This window comes from Tasmannia lanceolata, unplaced genomic scaffold (assembly GCF_043159265.1).
Source record: "Tasmannia lanceolata isolate RefF3 unplaced genomic scaffold, GAP_Taslan_0.1 ptg000004l, whole genome shotgun sequence".
NCBI classification, from domain to species: Eukaryota; Viridiplantae; Streptophyta; class Magnoliopsida; order Canellales; family Winteraceae; genus Tasmannia; species Tasmannia lanceolata.
Genome location: NW_027518681.1, coordinates 10,749,985 through 10,767,115, shown reverse-complemented (window position 1 = coordinate 10,767,115; position 17,131 = coordinate 10,749,985). Strand labels below are relative to the sequence as shown.

The 17,131-nt window shown below is 38.5% G+C and overlaps 1 protein-coding gene, 1 long non-coding RNA gene and 1 pseudogene across 9 annotated transcripts in view; 1 reads left to right on the top strand and 2 right to left on the bottom strand.

The window, feature by feature from the left end:
- LOC143875445 (serpin-ZX-like) overlaps positions 1–13,108 on the top strand; it is a 24,659-nt pseudogene extending 11,551 nt beyond the window's left edge. Inside the window, exons 2-3 of the transcript XR_013250096.1 lie at positions 11,898–12,295; positions 12,356–13,108. The product of XR_013250096.1 is annotated as a serpin-ZX-like (transcript). The remainder of the gene's footprint in view (positions 1–11,897; positions 12,296–12,355) is intronic.
- LOC143875440 (uncharacterized) overlaps positions 1–17,131 on the bottom strand; it is a 236,315-nt gene that overhangs the window by 192,775 nt on the left and 26,409 nt on the right. The gene's annotated exons all lie outside the window — the stretch shown is intronic.
- On the bottom strand, positions 9,874–17,131 carry LOC143875446 (uncharacterized). The gene is made up of 3 exons (XR_013250097.1): positions 16,922–17,131; positions 11,362–11,457; positions 9,874–10,426 (listed from the first exon to the last, which is right to left on the bottom strand). It is a non-coding gene; the product is annotated as an uncharacterized LOC143875446 (long non-coding RNA).

Sequence of the window (17,131 nt, the reverse complement as noted above, 5' to 3'; positions counted from 1 at the left end):
GTGTGGATAGAGTCACACGGAGAAAAGCTAAGCTAGTGAGGATGGCTATCATATGTTCAAGTGTGGATAACTACAATGAAAGTATGTCTTTGGTGTGGATCTCCACACTAAGAAAACCATGCTAGAAAAGGTATGGATATCCGCAATGACTTGTAAGTTGTAACTTGACTTCTAATATGATGAATGAATTTAACTTTCATATGGTAATTAAATTTACATTAGTTATGTATCCAGACATATGGTTATGACCCAATTTCTTTGTTTAAAGGTGACCTCTGGCTCTATGTTTAAAGTGACGAAGTCAGTGACAAAAGGCACCCTTCAAGTGTTAATGCCTGGTGTTAGAGCATGTAGCATTTCAACAACCAGTCTTTAGCAAGTGTTGTATTTTTTAGGTGCCTCGAAGTCCTCCATTGGAACGTGTTAAGCTAGTGTTAGAATATGTGAGATCCAACCGTTGGATTGAGTGTAGATCTAACCATTGAATCTTCTTGAATAATTTACAAGCAATGAGTGTTTAAATAGAACACTCCAAGGAGAAAGATATGATCTCAATCTAATCTACTTTCCTAACAAACCTACGTACATTATTAATTTGCCACCAAATCAAATCAAATTAATATCCTAATTTATTTAGCTTGCCCCATCTAACCTACATACTAATTTGATATAGTTGCCTCATCTAAGCCAAATTACCACATTTAACCAACATGCCTAATCGACCACCAAGATGATCCAACGGTGAATTTCAACCCGTTTAGATTGCAAGAAAAACATTTCAGATGGAAAAAAAATTCTTGGAAATTTTCTTCTTTCCACGATTTAGAAGGAAATGATATGATTATGGTTCATTTGGAAGGATATTATTATAAATTGTAAATCCCACTAAATAAAATTTGAATGGTGGTGATTCCAATTAGCTTTTTCATGTGTAAAACAAGTAGGAAATTTTAGAAATATTTTTCCTTTCCAAACTTTTCCACAAAATTATTGCCTTCTAAACAGGACCTAAAGGATTTCAAGCCTGCTAGCAAGAGCTTGAAGTCTTCTATAAGTTTTAGAAAGCTTTCATAAGCAAGCTAAGGTTTTTTTTTTTTGGTAGGTAAACTGGGATTGAACTGTCGACCTCTAGGTTATCTTGTGCAGTTGTGCAGTTGTGGATATACAACCATTTTTGCATATTTTGTGGATTTACTATTTGGTGATGATAAATTCACTCCCCCTGTAGGATGATCCACACCCTTTAACGTGAATTGATGTCAAAAAGCATTAGTCTGACGCTTTTTGACGTCAATTCACCTTAAAGGGGTGCGAATCATCCTACAGTAGGCACGAATTTATCATCTCCCTTGACTATATTCCAATGACTAAGGTAAATGATATATATCTTGATGAGTTTGCATTATATGGATTGACTAGATAGTAGAATGTTTTGAGTAGGGGTGCAAGTTTGGCCCTCTTAGCCCTGACCCGCCCTGAGCCCGAACAGGGTCAGGGCTGGATTTTCTAACCTTGAGGGCAGGTCAAGGTTTATTTTTTTAGACCCTGACTCAGGTCGGGCGGGTTTTGGGTTAATGCCTCGGGTACCCTGACTCGGCCCGACCCTGAGTTTTCTATTATAGAATTGAACCATCTGTGCATGTTTCTTTTGCTAATGTTTTCTATTATCTTGGATTGATGTTTCTTTAGATTATTATTATTAATTGTCTCTGTTGCCCATCATGTTGTTGAATTCATATTGTCTTATTTTGTTCCCTTTCTCTGTTTATTGATCATTTTGTTCCATATGATAAGTGGTTGCTTTATTTTTGGCACTCTTAACAGGTATTTGCATTAGGGTCAATTAGGGCCGGCCCAGCCCATCCCTTCCCAATCAGGGCCAATCAGGGAGGGCCAGGGCCAGCACAATACCCTGTAGGGCGGGTAATGGGTTTAGGTTTTCCGGCCTTGACTCAGGGTCAGGGCGGATCAGGGCCGAGATAATGGGATACAGGGTTGGGCTAGGGTTTTGAAAAACCCGACCCAACCCGACCCTGTTGCAGCCCTAGTTTTGGGGAAGGTATTCTATATTGCTTGTTATAGTTATGTATCATGTGATATGACACTACTTTTGAGTGTGATCATAGATCATACATGGGGCCTAGTTTTCACCATATATTATCTCTCTTTCGTGTGTATGATGTGCCATATAGATGTGCCATATATAATCAGTCGATATATCTGACACATAACATCCGCATTGGATGTGGCAATCTGTGGAACATGATGAGAACAAGGTTAATAAAGCCCTATTTTACACATGATTGCAGGAGATGAAAACATAGAAAAATATATATGAGAAGAAGAGGGCAAAATGGCCTTTTGAACCATGAGACACGCCTCCCAGGTCAATAGTTTTTAAACTACCATTCATCCAAAAATTCAGAAACTTTGAGTAATTACTTTGTAACATGTCTATATAATATAGCGAAGATATCTCAGCTATCACTCTCGAGAGGATGTTCTAGTCTAAAGAGATTGCTAGGAACATCCAACACAATCTGGGAGATCCACACAATGAAGGTGATGATTATCTAACAATAATTTATTAAAAGTTCAAGTAATTATATTTTTGTGCCTTCCCAACCTTACAATTGTTGATATGGATTGATCAACACCATTGCTTTGGGTAGGCTGGTTTGATCTTTGTGGTCATAAGCCATTCATTGCAAAAATAGCAAATTATTGCCATAAAACTCAAGATAAAGCTTATTATAAGTTCCAACAATCATTTTGCGTTACAACCAAGGTTGCCAGATCGGGAATCGAAAGCGGGAATCGAAGGCTCCCAGGAAAAAATTCTACTCAAGGTTGCCAGAGCGGGAATCGAAAGCGGGAATCGAAGGCTCCCAGGGAAGAATCCTGCTTCGATGGTTACAACTAAAGGAAACTGTACCATTACTTGAAACAACAATTTTTCAAGTAACTACGGAATTCTGAGAGCTTCTTGGTCGACCGGTCAATATATGCGTCCATAGCTCTGAAGTATTTATGCCGCCAATTTTTTTTGAGGATGAGAAAGCCGATGACTCCCCAAAATCCCAAAGCATATGACATTGCCACGAATGAGTAGAAAATCACAGGATTATCAAGAACCCTATAATTTTTTCTCTCATCTCCAGGAGGTTGTGAAGGTATTTCCAAGGAGCAATTTCTTTCTAATGGTGGTCCACAAAGATCTGGATTTCCCTCATAACTATCCTTACCAAATGTGGTAAGGTGATTCTCAAAAGGGATCTTACTTGATAGGTTATTGTAGGCAACAGAGAAAGCACCAAGTGAATCCAGTTGAGATAATTCATAAGGGATTCTCCCAACTAACTTGGTGTGAGAAAGATCCAAACTCTTCAAGCTTTTTAGGTTTTGAAAGGATCGTGGAAGATGGCCAGTTAGCAGGTTCTTGGACAAATTTAATGAGTGAAGTCCTCCCAAATCTCCTATTTGAAATGGAATATCACCCTCCAATTGATTCATAGATAAATCGATTCCAGTCATCAAGGTAAAAGTAACGCCCTCATAAGTTTAAGTTTTACCCTTAGTGGTGAATTCACTTGAAGGCCTAGGTTGAAAGGACAACAAATTCCGTAAAAAAAATCGAAAATTTTGATTGGAATTGTTTTCTTCCATGAACTGATGTTGTTGAGACAAGAAGGTATATTTCCAGAAAAAGAATTGTTAGAGAGATCCAAGGTATGGACGTTACTTAATTGACACAGTTGTATTGGAATGTGTGCTTGAAATAAATTATGTCCCAAATGAAGTGAAGTCAATTTTGAGAGGTAGAATAACCAACTTGGAATAGGACCATATATGTTAGTTTTTCCTATATCTAGAATCATCAAGTCGGGGCTATTTAACAGGCTAGATGGAATTATTCCAGCGAAGTTATTGTGGCTGGCAAATAAGTATTGCAACTGTGTCAAGTTACCATCAATCGGGAGAAAGTCTCCTTGCAATCTGTTACTTGATACATTTAGGTGAACCAGTGAAGTGCATTTTTTGGTTAGTTGATGTGGCATTTCTCCTGAAAGTTGGTTGCTAGATAGGTCCAATATTCTTAAGAATTTCATTTCACCCATCGACGGCGGTATCTTTCCTTGCAAATTATTTTTGGATAGGTTGAAGTAAACCAGCTTATCAAAGAGTGTGCCGATGCTTGTAGGAAGTGGCGCAGATAGATTGTTCTCAGAGATATCTAGAAATGTGATAAATGATTGAGTATTGTGGGTAGACTGAGGAATTGAACCTTCGAACAAGTTACCGCTCAACAACAAGGTATCACGTGATGTAATAGTACAATAGCCAGGATGGGATGATCCCTTTAAGAGAGTTATGACACAAATTTAAATGGACTAAATCATGCTGAGTTGAAATGAAGCTAGGAATGGTACGACTGCTCTGTTGGTTGAGTCTGCAATTTTCTAAACACAAGTACCTGAGTTGAAAAGTAGGAACCCAATGTGGATGTTGGGTTTCGACCACTATCTGTACTTTTGATGGTTCAAGTATTGGTAATGTTGGTCTGACATGCATTGGGGAGCTGTTGAGAAATGCAAACAAAGAGGTAATTTGGGATTCAATACGCTTCTTAGGAGCAGATTCAACATATGATCATTGAAGGAGACTCCCTTAATATGGTCAAATAGGTGAGATTAACTACCCATGGAGCTTCGTGGATGCCATAGAGGAGATTAGGGATTCTTTGGAAGGACTGGATACTGAGTTACTATGGCTGATTTGCTATTGCGATCGGGGGTTAGCTGAGAGGAGACCCCATTTTCATACAACTTACCAGCTTCAGAGTGTATAGTTTGGTGACAAATAATCTCTTGTGGGTTTTCTTTGTTTTTGGTTACTTCTACCCTCGATCTTTCCTTCTTTTCCTGTTCTCTTTATTATTGGATTGTGCCTTTAAATCATCTCGGTTGTTGGGCTATACATTTCTTCTCTTAATAAAGCATTCACCTTTCTATATTGAAAAAACTAATTGTGCTGATAGGCGACTATGACCTTGTTTTCTTGTATTTGTAGGCAGCCACGCAGGTCCCATAGTATTTTTCTGTACTTCACACACAACCTAGAAAGTTGATTGAGAGTGGTGTGGTCGATGATGTATTCTTTAGTTCTTTACCCTTTGATTATTTAAGGTTGCTAGAAGTACAAGAACTTGAGTTGGTAATGCGATACGTATAAGTCCAAAGCTGGTTAGTAAAATACTAAAATTAGATAAAATGATACTGTGAAGGAGAAAAGAAGAGAGATACCATCCGACGTGGGGAGAGTGACTCATTAATTTCGAAGATAAGACATACAATGACTTATATACAATACTCTGTAAAATATCTAAAATACTCCTTTGTGGTATTTTTTAACATTCCTCAAGCTGAAATGTTCCTTTGAACATTCTCAGCTTGCTAATCAGGTTATGATGTCGGTCGGAGTTGCCCCCTTTTGTGAATGCATCACCAAGCGGATCTTGACTAGATACATTTAAAGGAAGCATTCCACTGCTACCAACTTACTTTTGAACAAGGTAATAGTCAATCTCGATGTATTTGGTTCTAGCATGGAGAATGAGATTTTGGGACATCTTGATTGCACTTTGATTGTTGCACAAAAGAGGTTATATATGCAACTTCCAATGCAGTTTGTGTAGGAGATGTCATATCCATGCAAGTTCAGTTCTGGTTGATGCCATGCACTTATATTCGCCTTTTGCACTGGGACATGCTACAGTTTGGTGCATTCTAGTGCTCAATTATACAATGTGGCCATTCACAAGCACACAAAAACCAGTTACAAATTGGTGCTTATCGGAGTGACTAGCCCAACTTGCATCAGTATACCTTTCTACATGAACTTGTTGAGAAGATCAAATGTATGCTTTCTTTGGGTTAAAGCCATTCCTTAATTATTATAATTTTTTTAATGGTTAATCTTGACACCGGGGAAGTAATTAAGCTAACCCAGATTTTTCATATCAAACTCTTTGTCTGAGTTTCAGCAATGGCTCTTTCAATAATTATAAAATTGTCAACTTATACTTAAACTAGTACCATACATGAGCTTGTGTACTAAGAAAAGAATGATTGATCACATTTAGTGCGCCTGTAATTCTGCTATCTAAGTGGTTGATAAGCTTTTCAAACCATCCTTCTCTGAGTTTTATCAATAGCACTTCCAATAATTATAATATTGTCAACTTAAACTTAAACTAGTACCATACACAAACTTGTGTACTGAGCAAAGCGAATAATCACATTGGCTGCACTTGTAATATCCTAACCCTCTTGACTCTTGTAAGTCTCTGGCCTTGGAGAATAACCTCATGACCATTACGAGTTTTAAACTTTCATCGTCTAATTGTCTGCGATGGTCCCAGGCAATTATTTTGTACGTTCAAGGTCATACGAAGAAGGAGCTCCTCACTAGTGCTACTCCAAGGTCGAAGGCCTGCACCCTTGATGCAAAGAAATGGGATGCTGACAACTATATCATTTTTGGATAGCTCTTCGACTCTATGGAGATGTCGCTTACTCAGGTTTATATTTTGTATGACTTCAACTCGAGGTTACAGAACAAAATGGTTGTTGCATTCACACCTAATAAGCATAATCATCGCATTTGTCAACTCGTGCAAGCCATTGCCGCATGTAAGCATGGAGATCCTAGTATAGGAGAGCATTATGGCTCTCTATAGTGTATGTGGGAGGAGCTTAGTCAATATGAGCCCCTATTGGAATTTCTAGTAGACATTACGGCTAATGTAGCCCAATGTACCGAGAGGCATCCGATATACACCTTTCTTGGTGGTCTACGTCTTGAGTCCAAGCAGATGCAGGTGGTTGATTCTATCAACATGGCGTCTTCCTCCCCCAACATTGTATGTCTTTCTTTTTGCTGAGGAAGAGCGTCACTCTATTATAGTTAGCCTTCTAATGATTCTTGAGACGCATCCAGAGTCCAGAGCGTACTGCATTTGTCTCTGTTACTCACCTTTTCCCTGTTGTTGGTCATGGTAGAGTCACTTGTGGCGAGGGTAGAGGCCCTTGAGGTGGTCGTGGTCGTTGGTGATCCTCATTTACATGTACGTACTATGGTGGGTCAAGATATGAGTATGATTACTGCTACAAGCTCAATGGCTATCCTCTGATACTTTGGACCTTTGACAAATCCCTCTGCTCCTTTGATCCAAACTTGGGTTTGGATACTATAGAGTCTAGTGGCTCTTATACCATTGATCTAAGATGCAACAGACAAGATCCCTCTTGTGGACCCATGGGTTATAGGAAAACAAAATACTACTCGGTTTCTGTAGAATCATGACAACTACAGTAGTTTTGGAGGCAGTTCGCGGCCTGTAGTTGGGAGTGGCTTCAATTTGAGGATGAATGGTGTTCTTAATTATGGTATCAACCCAAAAATGGATCACGCGCAAAGGTAGCTTACGGTTTTTAACAACCCATAAACTAATATTTTGCATTTCTCCGGTTTTACATAAGGTAAGATAAAGGAAGAGGAGAGAAGCCAATTGACCGTCTCCACATATTCCTTTCATCATTTAGTTGGCTAATTGACTCTGGCGCGACCAATGATATGAGTGGTGAGTCTGGTAGTCCGTTTTTGTCTTCAGACCTTTCACACCTACTTGAGTTTGTTTGGCTAATGTTCCTCCAGTCCTATGAAGGTGTTGGAACCATTCCCATATTTTTCACTTTCTAGAGTTTTGTGTGTTCCTCATCTCTCCGCTATCCTAGTAAGGGCGATGACACCACCCCGCATAGGATTATGCACCCCCCTTTTCACGTGATTTGACGTCAGTAAGCGTTAAAGTCTGCCACGATTCACGTGAACAGAGTTTGGGGGGGGGGGGGGGGGTTGGAGGCGAAAAAAATCATTGTGTGATGTTTTACCGATTTCAATGCGTCTTTTAGGAAATTTTACTATTTTGTTACTGATTTTGGATATCTTGTTGCTGCAACTATTGATTCTACTGCACTGCCTCCAGTTTCTATTTCTTGCTTTTCTTTTCATATTGTAACTAGTCATGAAACTATTTTGTGGTATGCCATATTGGGCCATATGTAGGATTTCAATCTCTATGTACTGAGATTCCCATATTTAAATTCTTACATAAAATGGTCAAGTTTTATTGCGATACTTTTATGAGTTGTTGAAACATATTCACACTGTTTATCATTTTCAAATGCATAGATGTAGGTCTTCTTTTGATTTGACTCACTTCGATATACGTGAATCATCTCCAATCACCTTCTTTGATGATTTTTACTGTTTCTTTTTTGTGACCTTTATCGATTTTTACTCTCGTATGACATGGGTGTATGTAATGAAATCTAAGGATGAAGCATTTTCCATTTTTCATATGGTATATGCCATGATCCATACTCAGTATGGGGGCCTTATCAAAGCCCTCTGATGTGGTAAAGACGGCGAGTACACCTCTTGTTCCCTTGCTCAACTTTTGTCAGAACAGAGTATTTCTCATCATTTTCTTGCCTATAAACCCACAGGCTGAGAGCAAGTATAGGCACCTTATAGGTGCTACTCTACCCTCTTACATCTTTTTATACCACTATGGATGTTACTTTTCAGGACACTCCTTTTTGCCTTTTTGCCTGCCTACAATCTTTCAGTGCCTGTGGGTGCTCTACATGTGTCTCTGCCCATTACATGACCTATTGTCTCAGCGCGATCTTCTGCACTTGCACCTCCTACTCCTTCGCCCCAGGGGCTAGTTGCTTATGTTCCTTTGACATCATGATCGTCCCAGTCTTGTTGCTTCCTCTTTCCTCTACGCAAGAAGTTCCTCTAGGTATGTCTCTTTCATCTTTACTGTATATTCTTGTTGCTTCTACTTACCATCATGTTGTGTTGGACCTTGACTTCCCTGTAGTACCTCACAAAGGGGTGCACCAGTGTGCTTCTGCACATCTATTGCCCACTTTGTGTTCTACACTCTGTCTTAGCGCTCCTTCCTCACTGTTGTTGATTCTCTCTCTATTCCTTATACTATTCATGTTTCCTCTAGGCTGCTATTGTTGAGGAGATGGTGTCATTTCAGCACGACCATACTTCAGTTCTCATCTCTCCTCCTCCTAGGAAGAAATCTGTAGCCTGCAGATGGGTCTTTACAGTGAGGCATCACGATGATGGCATTGTTGGGAGGTATAAGGTGCTTCTTGTTGCTTGGGGATTTACTCATGCCTATGACTTTGATTAAAGTTCCACTTTTGCCCATGCATTTAAGTTGGCAATGGTTCGGGCCTTCTGGCGATTGTTGCCAACCGGGGTTGGCCTCTTCAACAGCTTTATGTGAAGAATGCCTTCTAGAGGAAGTACACATGACTCCTCCTGGTTCTCTGCTTCAAGGAGAGGATGGAAAGGTGTGTCACCAAGTCTATCTATGACTAGTCACTACGAGCATGGTTTCACCATTTTGACACAATGATATGCGACAAAGGCTTTCACCAATGCGAATCTGTTCACACGATATTTACTCACGACGACACAATTGGCAGGGCGATAGTTTATGTTGATGCTCACATATTAAGTTCTATCTGCTTGTTGTAATTTTGACATCAAATAGTGTTTGCCACAACTCCCAGACAGATATTTGATTTGATTCTCTTTTTAAGATAAAGTGTATAATCCTAGAAGTTTCAAGATTCAGATCTCATTATATTTATTACTGGAATGAAGGAATAAATCTTGGTAACTAATGTGGAATTCAAGTTGGTAAATAATACATGGAGAAGATTTTGGGGAGATCTTTATTTATAATTGTACAGAATATAGAATATGAGAAAAGAAAAAAAGTCTTTCCTTCTAGATCATTTCTCTCCTCCAAAGCCCACTGCAACCCCTTTCTCCTGCAAGATAGCCTTCCCATAGCCTTCCCATTTCAGCAAATGTACAAAAATCTTAACAAATCTGCCAACTCATGCAAATTTGTAGGATAAGCTTTCCATATAAGAAGATTTTGCCAACTTGTATGAATCTTGGTAGTTCATATGCCCACATCATCTAGGCAACAACTACTTTCTACTAGCTATCAGGAAAAAAAGAAGAAGCCGAAGCACCTTTAAGTAGTGTTTAAAAACTCGTTAACACAACAAGGAACTCGCCGGAGTCGAGAAGGATTTTTCTTGGCCGCGTTCCGTGTTGCACCATATCCACATTCCGCGTTTTGCCTTACGGAGTCAATAAAAACTCCTTTGACTCTCCCGAGTTATGACTGCGTAACCGCATTCTTGACTGCGTCCGCGCCGAGTCGACAAGGATTTTTCTTCGCCGCATTTTGCATCATATCCGTGTTTTTAAACACCGCCTTTAACATCCATGGGCCCTTGCTTGGAAGGTTTTTGAGCTGCATCAAGAACAAATTAGTGTTTGGAAAGGACTTCAGTATCCAGAATAAATATATTTGATCTACAAGACTTGCTGAATAATTGAAGCTGCTTTTTCTTATAGGGTTATGATGCAACTATCATAGCGTTCATCACCAATGATGTATTTAGGTGATCCCATATTTACAAAATTCTTGTTACCTTTAAGAAATGACTTGCTGAATAATAAAGAGGGAGTTGCTATACTTTACGATAAGTCTTAGGACAATCCTCTAGAGCCATAATACTATATACACGTTTTATTTACACAGATTGCCTAGCACGAGGCATCTATGTCTATATTTACACCGAAAATGGTTTAAATGTCTGTACTACAATGTTCTACAATGTGTTGGAGAGAATGTAGGTAATTTGCCATTCAAAAAAGAAATTGTTCAAGATAATTTAAGCAACATAACCAGTTAAGTCTATGCCCATTCTTAGGTTGCATAAAGCAATCTATACTATTTTAAATTTTGCAATAATCTATTAAACAGGAGCACCTTGTCTGGAACTTTGTGTAGTGATGGAACTTAATTTTGGTCCCCGATTTCATTCAAATTTAATGAATTTCTGAAAAACAAACAGAGGCTTGAAACAAGCACAGCTTCATATGAACATAACGTGTGGTCACCATCATTTGAAGTTCCTTGACATAGAACTTAATCAACGTATCTGAAGTGACCTCAGGAGGATTAGCAGTGTGTATGGTTCAATCCAACTGCCAGATGACACTAAATTGTACTCCTATTTATTTGTTGCAGTGTGCCCCATAGATAACTAACTTTACCCAGATACCTCATTTTAAATTCCTTACTCCTATATTCCTTGAGAGCTTGTCAAAAGCATACACTTAATATTGAAGTAAAATTCCGAGAAAGATCATCTAACAGAATTATGATTGGTAGGAGTTTACCTGAATCCATGTACTTGTTATGCAAACCATCTCTTCATCATCTCTCCATACAGTGGAATCTTTTAATCTGCGCCATTTCTAGGAAATGATGATAAACTGCAAGAACTTGTCATCATTAAATGCTGAGCTGTATAGAAATAGATTATTTTGGCCTTTGGGCATGTGTATGCAAAAATAACTAACATGATATTCCAAATTGATACAGATTAATGTGTTTTAGTTTTAGTTGACGACTCCATTTCCTTTATGTTGGAGGCCTTCTGACATAAAAACTGAGGCATGAACATTTGATAATAATTGTACAATTCTTGGTGTGTTTTTCTTAAATGACTTTTCATTCAAGCTTTAGAAACCTCCATTTTTTTCCATTTTTAATGACATAATTCTCTCAAGATTATGTTGGTCTTTAGAATGGTGTTACTGACTATGCTAATGTTGATGATATGATTTTTATGCATGCATGATTCACATGCCATTGTGTCATTGATATTGTTGATGCTGATGAATTGAATATGTTTGTCGTTGTGTTCTTGAAGGCTGCCCAAGTAGCTAGTGAAGTGAACTCATGGGCCGAAAATGAGACCAATGGCCTTATCAAAGATCTTCTTCCTGCCACATCAGTTGACAATTTGACTAAACTAATCTTTGCAAATGCACTTTATTTTAAAGGAGCTTGGAATGAGAAGATAGCTCTAAAACCAAAGACTTTGACTTCCACCTTCTTGATGGTGGCTCTGTTCAAGTGCCTTTCATGACCAGCAAGAAGAAGCAATTTCTCAGCTCCTTCAATGGGTTCAAACTTTGAAGTCCTTACACTTCCTTGCAAACAAGGCACAGATAAGAGGCAGTTCTCCATGTATTTTTTTTCTTCCTGATGAGAAAGACGGGCTGCAAAATTTTGTGGAGAAGTTGGGTTCTGATACTTAAATATGGTGTGATATCCAAGATGGGGAGTTTAGGATTCCAAAGTTCAAATTCTCATTTGGGTTTGAAGTGCAAAATTCTGGATTCATAGATCGTCATCTACCAGTTCAAAAAGTCCAAGTTGGGGAGTTTAGGATTCCAAAGTTCAAATTCTCATTTGGGTTTGAAGTTTCTACAGTTCTGAAGGAATTAGGACTGGCGTTGCCCTTCTCCGATGGAGGTGATCTAACTGAGATGGTGGATTCACCTCTGAGCCGGAGCCTATATGTTTCGAGCATTTCCCGTAAATCCGTAATCGAAGTAAATGAAGAAGGAACTGAAGCAGCTGCTGCTTCTGCTGCTGTGGTAACCTTGAGGTCTTTTTCTCCCAAAGAGCCCATGGACTTCAGAGCTGATCACCCATTCGTGTTTCTGATCAGAGAAGATATGACTCGAGTGGTTCTTTTCATTGGACATGTTCTCAATCCCCTCCTGGCTAGTTAAGTTATATGGGAGTTGAAGATCAGCCTCAGGTAAAGTTATAGTTATCTAATGTTCCGCGTTGTTCTGCAATGCTTATCCTGATATTCATAGATTGTATATTCTTCTATCTTAAATATGGTGTGATATCCAAGATCCTGACTATTTTTTTTGGGTCTTTTTTTTCTTAATGAGCATTAACCAATATGTTGCTATGACAAAAAATTTGCCATTCTCTTGTCTGTAAGAATCTGATTTATTCGCTTTTCAGGCAGTGGATGTACCTAATATGTAACCCATGAAGAAAACGTCATAGGAACATTGGTTCAATGGGAGAGTGAAATATGTTTGTTTGGTTTGGTAATTGATGTGACTTGTTGTGAGTTGATCCTTTGGCAATTGGTTTTTGTCGAATAAGTAAATCCCACTTTATTCCAGTCGAACCCCAATTAGGTTCGGTATGATACCCTTATTAGTTATTGGGAGAACCTAAGGACTCTCTTTCTTATTCATGAAAGCATTCTCAGAGGTCTTTTTCCCTTTAGGAAGATGCAGGAGTGAGTACAGTACACCATATATCTTTTTCATGAAAGCATTCTCAGTAATCTTTTTTAAGGTATTTTTATACTAGGGATAGTTTTGTACTTTCATGAATTAGGGTTTTTCCCTTCATTGTACGCATCTCAGAACACCATATAAAAGGGTGTGATATCAGGAGCTACCCGAGAGAAGGTTGTGAGGGCTTTTGTAATCTCTTCTTCAGAATAGTGGAATCGTTGGCTTGTCGCTCTGCCGTGGACATAGCCCATACCATACTGGTTGGGGGAACCTCGTAAATCTGTGTGAATTTTCGTTTATCTTTTTCATATCGTTATTCTGCTGCATTGTTAAATCCCTAACAAATTCCACCAATGGTGAGATTTGCAAGCTGTTAATGGTGTCTGGGCCTTACCATGTGGGTCACACCTCTAGACTCCCGTAATTGACTGGATGGTCTTATGCTTTGCTTTATCCTGTTGAATAACTGTTGATTACATTTTTGTTAAGGACCAACTATCATTGTCGAAGCTACTAGCTGTTGATTATATTTTTTAAGGACCAACTATCATTGTTGAAGCTATTAAAAGTTGCCAAAGTATTAAAGAAACTACCAATACACCAAGTTTAAAGGGTAAAAATAACAAATTTCCTTCCTTCTAAAATCTTTTTATTTAAGATTTTAAGGGTTTTTTTTCTCAGGGAATAAGAAGAAGAAGAAGAAAAATAGAAAAAATCATAAAACCCTCATAATAGAACAAGGAGGAGGAAAGAAAGAAGAAAAATAGAAAAAAGGAAAAAATTACAAAAAATACTTTAGTATTGGGAAAGAAGATGAAGAAGAAAATAAGAGAAAAATACAGAAAAAAAAGGGGAAAAATTAAAACTTCATTAGAGAAGAAGAAAAATAAAAAACTCCTAAAAGTCTGGGAAGGAGGAGGATGAAGAGGAGGAAATTAGGGGGGAAATAGAGGGACAAATAGGCATATACATGGGATAGAATTTAAAACATAGATATAACACTTGTTTCCATTCAAAGATCACATCTAGCATTTTGTAAAGAAAGGTTTGGGTGTTGCCTTGACCAAAATGATTAGGCTTGATATATATTTGAAGATAAGAGTTTGATGATGATTTGACATTGTAAACGAGAGATGAGGTGAGGTGAGAATGCAGGTTCTAATTTTTCAATCAAAACTATTTATTACCTCAAGTGGACTCTTTGTTACCTCGAGCTATTGTGGATTTTCAGATCTATAAGCTGAGATTTGATTTCTCTTTTGAATTTTTTTTCATTGGTAGTGTTACGTGCTTAGATATGTTCCACTTAAGGTAGAATAAATTAGTTTATATTTTTTATAACTATTGGAATTTTCTCTCTAGCTGTTTGGTATGGATAGGAGATTTAGAGATAAGGGTTATCTAGATTAGCTTGGGTAAGAGTTTTAGAGGAAGTGGTCAACTAGGTTTTCTATAAATAACAACCAGTCTTTCAAATGGATGAATAAATTTCTCTTTGAAATTGTGTCTTTGAGTACAAAGGAGGACTGACCCTTCCCTTGAAGTGGCTCAGGAGGAAGACTAACCCTTCCCTCAATGTGGGTCAAGAGGCCGATCTTCCTTATAAGAAGATCAATCACATTGCAAACTAATTTGAGTTCATAACAATTGGTATTAGAGCAGCACAATCTTGCGGCCTCAAGTAGAAACAAATTTGAGCAACAATGAATAATTGAGAGGAGACAATGAGAGAGATCAAAAGGCATCTTGCTTTACTAAATGCCAATTGCGATTGAATGGCATCGACATTCGGTCTAAAGCTGGAGGAACCTCCATGTTTGAATAAGCTGAGCGAAGAGTTTAATTTATGCACCAAGAGCAATGTCGAGAAGGCTTCCATGAAAAGAAGAATCAAAAGAAGAAAAGAAAAAAAAGAGAGAGATAAAGAAATCTGATAAAAGAAAAAAGAGAAAAAAACCCACAAAAGAAAGGCGTCGATGATTATCAAGGTTGTCAATTCCGACAATGTCGTCATCGAAAACTCTACTATTTTGCTCAAATTTCTCAACCCCATCAAGAAGATCTTCACCCACAATCATCGATCCATCGACATTTCAATCATTCCAAAAAAATACAACAGAGAAGCTTTGATAAACGACACAATGAGATCAATTTAAAAATGGAGATGCCTCAGTCGATGATGATGACATACCAAATGGTGACTAATTGCAAGAAGAAGAGAAAAAGAGGGGAGGGGGATAAGCAAAGGAGAAGAGAGAAGGATTTCAAAAAGTTTTGCACAAGATCTCGTTTTTCACTAATTGGCAAGCTCTTAATCCCCAACCTTGAAGACAATGCTGATTTCAAGGCGGTGGAATGTTACGTGCCTAGATAGGTCTCACTTAGGGTAGAGTAAATTATTTTATATTTTTTATAGCTCTTGGAATTTTCTCTCTAGTTGTTTGGTATGGATAGGAGTCCTAGAGATAAGAGAGTTATCTAGATTGGCTTGGGTAGGAGTTTTAGAGGAAGTGGGGTTTTCTATAAATAACACGTAAGTACTCTTTCTTAAATGAATAGAGAAATTTATCCCAAAAATTGTGTGTTTAAGCACAAAGGTGGTCTGACCCTTCCCTCAATGTGGGTCAAGATGAGGACTTCGAAGTGGGTCAAGAGGTTGATCTTCCCTCTAAGAAGATCAATCACGCTGTGAACTAATTTGAGATCGTAACAGGCAGAATGTTGCTTGTGCACATCATGTAGATAGTTGTAGTGAAATATCTCCTCCATGACCTAAAAGGTAGGCTATTCATTTTGTAGATGAAGGGTGAAGATCACTAGTCCTTATCTCCCTTATCTCACACACACACACACACACCTACCCTTTAACTATGTGGAATGTCTATCAACGGTAAGGGTGTCAATTTTGGCTCGGGCTCGGAAGCTCGCTTGAGCTCGGCTCGGAAAAAGCTCGGCTCGAATCCTTAAAGAGCCGAGCCGAGCTGGCTGGCCAGGCTCGTTAAGCTTAACGAGCCGAGCCCGAGCTAGGCCAGGCTTGGCTCGGTTCGTTAAGGCTCGTTAAGAATTTAATATATTGAAATCTATATATTATATATTAATATATACACTAAAAGGGTTGTCCATGGAGTGAAAGGCAGAGGCAAAATATGTCACTTCTTTTTTGGAACCCCATTTGTTACTTGGACCACCCCCCGTAGTGTAAAAAGCGTAGTCAAATTACATTAGATAGGGCTGTCCAGGGAAGATGAGGGGTGTGAAATTAATATTACCCGAGCTCGATAAGGCTCGCGAGCCTGACCGATCCGAGCCCGAGCTCGAGCCCGAGCCGAGCTTTTGAGCTTAACGAGCCGAGCCGAACCTGGCCAAGCTCGGCTCGGCTCGTTTACACCCCTAGTCAAGGGTGACAAATGTTGTTTGCACAACATTAGTCATTCCATCATAACTGTTTTTCTTGCAGTCCAAAGAGGGCCTTAAAGAATCCAAGACAAAAAATACAGGTTTCATCCATTATTTTTTTATCTTAGTTGAGCCAAAAAATAACCTGATTTGCAGAATCTCAATTAATAAATTTGAATTACATAAGAAATGATATTGTACAATTAGAGAAAACAAATAATACCCTCTGGCATAACCCATCCACCAATTTGATTCCAAGCCAAATCCAGCAACTCCAATTCCTTGAATTGGGCAAAGAGAGTAGCATTTGGATATCATGCTTCCAGTGCTTCCCCTCTCGCAACTGAAATATCGATTTTAGTCACAAGACAAGAAGTAGAAGAAGCACATGATATACCTTTCCAATTGACAACAATGCTTTGCAAAAATAAGA